We start from the raw sequence: 8537 nt of genomic DNA on the forward strand, positions 1-8537 counted from the left end.
ATCATTTCAGCTCAATTCAATTCAATGCAGGGACAGAAATCTCAGATTTGATAGGATCCTGCAAGTTTTATGAAAAGATTCAGCCATGTAAAAAGTGATAGTTAAGAAACTTGGTGGAGAAAAGACTACTGTATTATTAGACATCAGAGGATCACACAGAACAATCAGAGAGGGACTACTATGAAAGCACAAATTGTAGAAAGGTTTCAAGGCTTGTCCCTTTTTAATAGTGAAAAATGCAGTTCAAAACAAATTCAAAAAAAAAAAAAAAAAAAAAAAAAAAAACAAAGCTCCATAAGCTCCACTTCCTCATAGGAATTAATTTTTATTTTCCTTTTTGTTAGTCATGTAGGGGGGAGGGAGAGGAGGTATTTAAGTGCAATTATACAACATAAACATGAAGAATTAGAATCTAATCTCACTGTAGATCCCAAGCAAGTCTACTGAATTAAGTAGTATGTGCCTGGCTTTGACCATATAGTTTGTCAACATGGACCAGTTTTTCAACAACTACACTGTTATGAACTTGAAAATCTGGCCACAGGTGCCTCACTGGCAGTCATAAGATACCAGATGCTTTTGAAAGTCAAACCTTTGTTTAGTGCCTAGATGGAAAGCAGGTTTTTCTGAAAATCACATTTAAGTTACCAGGACATTACAGCATAATTTACCTATAAACTACATATTTATTCCTTTATCACAGATCATATCTCCACTAATATGGGAGCTAATAAACCCTGAAAATTTAGGGGCACAAATTCAATGTTTTCTTCATTGTAAAGTGAGGATTCTTTTAGTAGAGAACATTTCCCCAGTTTAGTAAAAAACATTTCTCCCATTTTAAGCTTAATATTGCTTTATAACCTGTATTTAATGATAAACTCAAATCTAACTAATTTTCTAACCCTAAAAAGTAGCAAAACAACAAGTCAGCATCAAAGCTGTAAGTGGAGCTGCAAGAAGGGACTAGTCACCCAAGATCCTTAATCAGATCATGTTGTTGCTTAGAGTGACATTTCTTTGAAATGCAGTCAATTACAATAAACCAGATGACAGCATATTGCTGCAATAGTCTAGGTCTATTACATGTTTGACCTGTCACACCCAGTGCCTAATACCTTAAGAATTCATTACTTATATCTACTGCATTGGTATTTCAGACTAAGAAGTGTAAAGATTTCCTTTCGAATGTTGCATTCAATTAGAAATAGGACTCATGGCTTATCTGGTGTCTGTGGCACGAAAAACAATTTATGTGCAAAACTAGCATAGACATACTAGACATACTTTATGCTAGAAAACTAGCATAAAATTTTATTTTTTATTTATTTATTTATTTATATTTTTTTAATAGCAACTCTGATCAGATAAATTCTACTATACCTTTGTTCCAGACTTCAGATACAGAATTGTGGATCTGAGCTCTCACATTCTCTGGACTTATTACCTAGAAAAAGGCACATGGTTTCTCACTGCTTGGTATAGCAGGAAAGGGAAAAATCTTATAACAAAGCAAAGAAAACACCATCGAGAAAGAAACTATTCAACTATGTAACCACTCAGAAGATCATTAAATTTCTGAGTCAGCAAAAGATCAGCTAATCTTGCTGTTGCTGATGCAGTTCAGATGCATATTTAATTGTGTTTTTTTTTGGCGTTCTGTTATTTACGAATGGTATTATCATGTTTGCATTGCATATGTACATGTTTTTTCCCTGAGCTGGAATCTAAGCTTTGGAGTATGTATCTCATAGCCACACATGCAACTGACATGAACCAGACAACATCATCAGCCTGCTAATACTGCCTCACTTTTTAATAACTGCAGTGTATTTTTCCAAAAGCTTTGTGAACATCCACTGGATCTGCAAAACACTATTTCTGGAACTGAAATCTGGTTTTCTATAACAAGAAATTTCTGGTTCACTATGAGTGTATCATGCTTCCTCATAATACAGGCTGATCCCACTCTTTTTGGAAAAGGCCTGGCATTATCATCACAGGGGAAAGCAGGACCTGACTTTAATTCCCAAGTGCCACACAGGCAGTTAAGAGCTGTGCAGACCTTTGTTCAGCCATTACTCAAATGCTGCATCTACAGAATAATTCAAAAGCAGCCTGGCAGATCTGCAGGTGGTTTCCAGTTGTCACCCTGCTGTGTGAAAGAACTGCAAAACCTGCATGAGCAGAAGGCAGTAGCACACCCTTGGGGTTGCTACTGTGTCAGCTCTGTACAGGCACAGCACCGGGTACTTAGACGTCTACCACTGCTACACGCTCCTCTGCAGCTGAAATGTTTTCACATGGCTAATCTGAAGCACACATGATGGCCCTGAGACCTTCCTAGAAGGCCTTTAATGTTGCCTAACAAAAGGGAAGATCATTTCTGAATGCCTTGGGAGCAATAGGGCCAGAACTGAAGAGTATTTCCACAAAAGAGCCACTCCCAGAACTGGCCAGCTCTGGGAATAGCAATTGACACCTCTGGGCCCATTGACCTTGAAAGAAATCCTCTTACTCAGTAATACCGCCAATTGCCCCGATGACAATAATGGCTCTAATTATTGGCTGCATTACCTGAGTGCTGCATGCTAGTACAGAAGTCCTCCACCCACGGCCGGCACCTCAGGCACTTCTTCCCAGCGTATGAGGCAGCGGTACCACCACATACCGTCATTTTGAGGATTGAGGCTGTTAATAAGCAATAACAGTAGTACAAGAAGATAATATTCTGACCTCGTTCTCTGTCAAAATCATGTTTTTCTTTGTTTTAAGTTTTCTCTTTTAGGGCTTTCAGAGACTCTGGCTAAAAATAAATTGCTAGCTCACAGAAAACATGCAAGGTGTAATAAATAGTATAATTTAAGTACAGCACAAGCTGAGTATACAGCTATTAAAAAATATATGAATAAAAATATATATATAAAAAAAATATAAGTCAGATCTTCAGCTGCTATTAATCAGAGCAACTCCACTGAAGTAAAGGGAGTAATTCCATTTTGCATCTTTTGAGGATCCAATTCCAATGTCTGTCACCAAAGTTGTTAAATATGGAACATTTCTTTGGTGTACGAGGTCCCTGATAACTGAAAGCTCTGGAAATAGGAGCATTTTTGTTCCTGTTTGCTAGGTTTGGAAGCCCACATGCAAGTCTTTTATGGGACTTGTGGAAGGCAGGTTCTGCACTACAATGAACACTTTTGGTGCTGACTGGCTCAAGGGAGTGCTCACTCAGAAATCTTGCAAAGTTTGCTCTGTTGTCTTCATTTTTAATATAATGATTTACCTTTGTTGACAGCTACTGGAGCAAGATAAGATCAAACAATTATCTGCCTTAGACTTCATTACATGACATGGGTGGTTTCAGGAAACATTTTCCAGCAAAACAACACAATCAGCAATCACTTAACCTAGCATCTTCCAGTGCTAGGTTAATGCTTCTCTCATTTATTTTTTTTTTCCAAGTATGAGCAACAAATAAAAAATGACATAAATCTATCTCAAATGTAACAAAAGAATAGTTGCATTTCAGTAAACACACATACAACAGTTAATGTCTGAAATAAGATGGTTTCAAATAACAGTTTGGATCACACAGAATTCACAAGGATTCCCTTTGCAAGCCTTTCTTGCTGAAGGCCATGTTCAGATGTTCAGAAACATCCATAAATTGGGTAGTGATGGTGGCACATTTCAGTAAAAATTCTAGACTACAGTAATGCAAACGCAAAATAAATAATTAAAATGCTCATAAATATTTTCCCATATAAAAACCCATATTTTTGCTTTCACCTTTTCGCATTTTGGACTGCATTTCTATATAAAGTGTTATATTTCTATATAACACTTTTTGGAATAGGAGGTCATTATCTCACTTTATTAATAGTGGACAAATTTAGTCATAGTAAAATACTATCCATTAAGGTATAAATCTTTTAAATATGAGGAAGAAGAACAACTTATGAATCTGAATAAAGTCCAAACAGTGATCTTCCTGATGAGTGTCTTGAAATGAAATCTTCAGCAACATCCACAAGCTGTAAGTCATCTTTTTTTTTTCCTCATAAACATGTAAAATCATATGCAAGTTCAGTCATGATTGTTAAACTGTGGATCAAAGCCACAGCACATTAAGATGAAGAGAGTACTTAAATACTCCCATGAACATTATTTATTATCAGTGCCACTAAGCCCATTGTTATTTGCTTTGACTGCTTTTGAAAACAGAGAGTATTTGTTTTTTGGGGGTTAAACAAATATATATATTTCTGATCTGACTTGAGAAATCTCCTTGTGAGCTGACACTGTCTTGTAACAGATATGACCTGCCAAGTCTCACTCACTGAGAGGGAGGCTTATACTCATGACTTCTGTCTTCTGTCTCCGTGTAGCTTGAGCTGCATCTCATGCAATAGATCTGCAATACTTATACTGGATCTGCAATACTGGATCTGCAATACTTTCACCTTGGTTCCTTTAATGCTCCTTATTTGCTGACCAGCTGCAACTGGAGCATTAGGTTACCGGTAGGGAAGTATGCTGGGTGATGCTGGGTGAGTACTAAAGCTGAGGAGAAGACAGGTGTTTGATAATAATTGCCACATATGAAAGGACTTCTTCAAGGACTCATTTTTCTGGTTGAAACAGTGTTGCTTCCATTCCAGACCCTTTCACTCAGATCTCAGCCTTGCATCCCCCTTTCCATCATCCAGAATCTTTCTCACACTTTGAGTCAAATGAATCTCGAAAGAAAACATACTGATAAAGTTTGAAAATCAGTCAATCAGAGTTGCAATTAGAATCATTCATCCAAAGTGTGTTGGATGTTTCTAATGTTTCTATTAAGGTTTACATTGTTGTAAGATTCCAGATCTTATGTAATTGATGCTTCTTTTGTTCAAAGATTGAGTGCTGGACATTGGTAAATGAATTTATCTGAGTTCCCCAAAAAAATCATAAAATAATTTGTTGAATTTGACTGTGTACTTTTGTCAGCCATGCTTTCTTTGGAACTTTCCTCATCCTTGGAATCTCAGGTACATTCAAAAATTTCTCACTTCGCTTTTTTTTTTTTTTTTTTTTTTTTTTTTTTTTTGTGGATTTGTCCTAGAATATAACCCTGGGTAAATCATTCCTGACAAAATTTCTGTGGCAGTTCAGAAATTACACTCCTCACAGATTTTTATCCTTGCTTCCCTGCCAAGAATTCTGTAGCTAGAGCTCTTCTAGCATAATGTATCAGGTGAGCATTCCTCATTGCATATATAGTCTGAAAAAACTATTTCTGTACTATGAAAAACCTCTTACTGCAGTCCCATTCCACCACTTAAATTGCAAAGTGTTAATCTTTGCTTGATATCTTATTTCCAGATTTCAGCAATTTGAGTGGACAGAAGTAAGATTTTCTTTCCTTTGCTGCAACTTGCATTGGAAAGTAAGTCTACCCTGTTTGGAATTTTTCTATATACTTAGTGTGAAAGACGGGGGTTTTTAAAAATCATAATTCTTTGCAATCATTTTCAATCAATCATTTTAAATTATTTCTCTACATCTCTCCCAGTTTTTCTATTGCAACATTTTCTAGTCAGCACAGAAATTAAAAACAGTGCTTCCCTACACATATGCAATACTTTTGGTCAAATTCCTTATGACGTCATCAATATGTCTATATGTGGCCTGAAGAATAACATCTCATTTGTATCACTTAAATTAAACTTGAGAATTTGGTAAACAATTACAGGGATATCAGGTACAATAGAAGTATTTTTCATCCTCAATTTATGCCAAACTCCCAGCATGGCCATTGCAAGGAGCAAATGGTGCTCCTGCCTTCTTTTTTCTACGTATGGTACGAAGTTTTCCATAGTATTGGCATCCTCACAAAGGTTTCCATGACAGTTTTTGAGCCTTAGGACTGATTAAATATTGTGTCTTTACCATTATGACTACTTCTTCTCACTGAGTAATGTTGTGTATTCTATATGAACCTTCTGTCATTACCCATGTAGGCTTGAACAAAGTCAATTGCTTTTTGTTCAGGAAGTTAGCTGTTTCATCAACCACAATTGGACACTGTTTACAAGAAACCATTGCAAAAATACCTCTCACAATTTGAAGAGCTATGATTTCTGTTATCTCATTTTGAGTAACTGGAATTGTGCGTTTGTTTTGATCCTTTTCCAGTTGCTGTAAGGTTCCAGGATCACATCTGTTTTCAGAAAGCAGTTGTATAAAGTTGTGTTTAGCTTCTGAGAGGCAGGCATGTCTTCAGCTTAGTTAGTACAATGATCTCATGGTGAAAGTCTTGGTTTTGCAAGAATGGTGAACACCATTCAGTTTTTTTTTTACCATTTTCCTTTTTCCTTTTTTTCCTGTGAATACTGAAAATTCAGATCACTGACATTCTTTTTGATTGTTTGAAAAGTAAGAGTTTTAATGCTTCAAACTTCTTTTCCTGATTAGAGGATCCAAGCACAGTAAATGCTTCTTCTGATTATTTCTAATCAGAAATAATTTACAATTAAAAGCTCTATGACCACATAAATGAAGTGCATGGTCACAGACATCAAAATTAAACCCCTGAAAATCTTCAAATTACAGTAAGCAGAGGAATGGTTTCATCTTCCATCATTATACAGAAGTAAAGGCTTTAGTGGTCTCTGATGAAATATCTCAGATATTTTTCCTGGAATCAAACACCAATTCTTGTTTCACATGGTTATAAATGTAGTCCATCACTACACAAATAAGATGTTCAATTTTTGTGATTTTCTTTCTGTTTAAATAACAATTTAAAATATATTTAATTTTATTCTTAAATATATATATATACATGTGTATATATATATACGTATATATATATATATACACTTTCCCACTATTTTGCTCAATCACTAACAGGTTTTTAAATTTGTAGAACACCTTACAAATTGTGACACCCATTTTAACAAATTTAACTAATTTAACAAATTGTAAACACCAAACTCTTTAGCTCATTTTGAGTTTACAATCAACTGTTCTTTATACAGTAATCTGAAGTAACAGTAATCTAGAGTACAGGAGAATGAAGAAAGGAAAGTTAGAAAGTTGGGTTCCTATTTATCCACAAAATTCTCTTTTCTTGGTGTTAAGAAGACTAGTTATAACCAGTTTGTTAAAATAGAATGTCAGGTGGGAGGGGGGAGGGGGGAGAAGGAAGAAAGCAGAAATAAAAGGTTAGATGTTTTCTGTGAATACTTTCTTTCTTCAAAATTTTGGGAACTTGATGAAAAATACTTTAAAAGTACTTCCAATAAAAAAGTAACTAATCAGAGGTTTTAACTAAAAGCTCTTGTTTTCTTTTTTTTTTTTTAAGTATCTTCCTGAAATCACACATAGATTTTGCAAGAGTGCTGTAGAGTCTAACCTTCCCACATGATCCACCTTCACCTCAATACCTCACATAATGTTCCCAAATGACATAGGGCAAACTTTCACAGTTAGCCTTGCTTTAATTGCAATTTACCCTCAATTATTTGTATTTATTTATTTATTTATTAAGCAGTAAACCAGGAAAATTGCTAAGTCTAGAAAAAGAAACAACCTTACTTTTTTACTTATTTATTTACTTTTTATTACTTATTTACTTTTGGAGATGTCCTGCCAAATGTTTCAGATTTGTTTTCACGTGAAAGAGCAACATTACCAGAAGTTAAATATGTCTTTGTGACTCTAAACATCAGCAAAAATATACAGATGAATCCGAGATAAAGATGTATGCTGCCAAATCATACTTTCAGCAGAATATTTTTGTTTGTTTAACCAAATAATTGTTTAGAGGTAAAACATTACTTTACCAAATCATGGGACTAAATAGATTTCCAATAAAAAACAAACAAACAAACAAAAACATAAATGAACTGTTCTTTCTTCTTGCCATTACCAGGACCACAGTGAAAAAGCAATGTTCCAGATTTTTTGGTCTAAATAGAAAATTTGAAAGTATATAAGATATATTTTTCTTCCTATTCCTTTCAATCCCCTTCTGATTTTGCTAAACTATCCTTTACTTAGCCATTATTTGAAATGACTAAGCAGTAGTCCAATTAATAGAGATTTAGGTTTTGAGTTTTGATTTTTAGATATTGCTGGTGTGTTCCTTAACAAAATTAATGGTTGTTTCAGCACACATGGTGATTCATGTATACCTTAAGAACTTTCTCAATATTGTGATCTGTTTATTTTTGTTACTGTTTCTCTAAGGATCTTATCCCAATTGGTCACAGGTCATTGAATTCACAGTGGTACTGATACTTTTTTATTATTATTACTTTTTTATTATTATTACTATTATTATTTATTATTACTTTAACCTCTGGGGGATAAATGTTTTTAGTTGTATGTTAAATTTTAAAGGTTTGTATTTAATGGAATTGTGCATTTACATGTTTTTCTGATGTCCAGTATTTAAACAGAAAAAAAAAAAAAAAAAAAAAAAAAAAAAAAAACATACTTAAAACTCTATTTCTACAGTGACATGAATTATTATAAAAGTCTCT

The sequence above is a fragment of the Aythya ferina genome (genome assembly GCF_964211825.1).
Source record: "Aythya ferina genome assembly, chromosome: 2".
Lineage (NCBI taxonomy): Eukaryota > Metazoa > Chordata > Aves > Anseriformes > Anatidae > Aythya > Aythya ferina.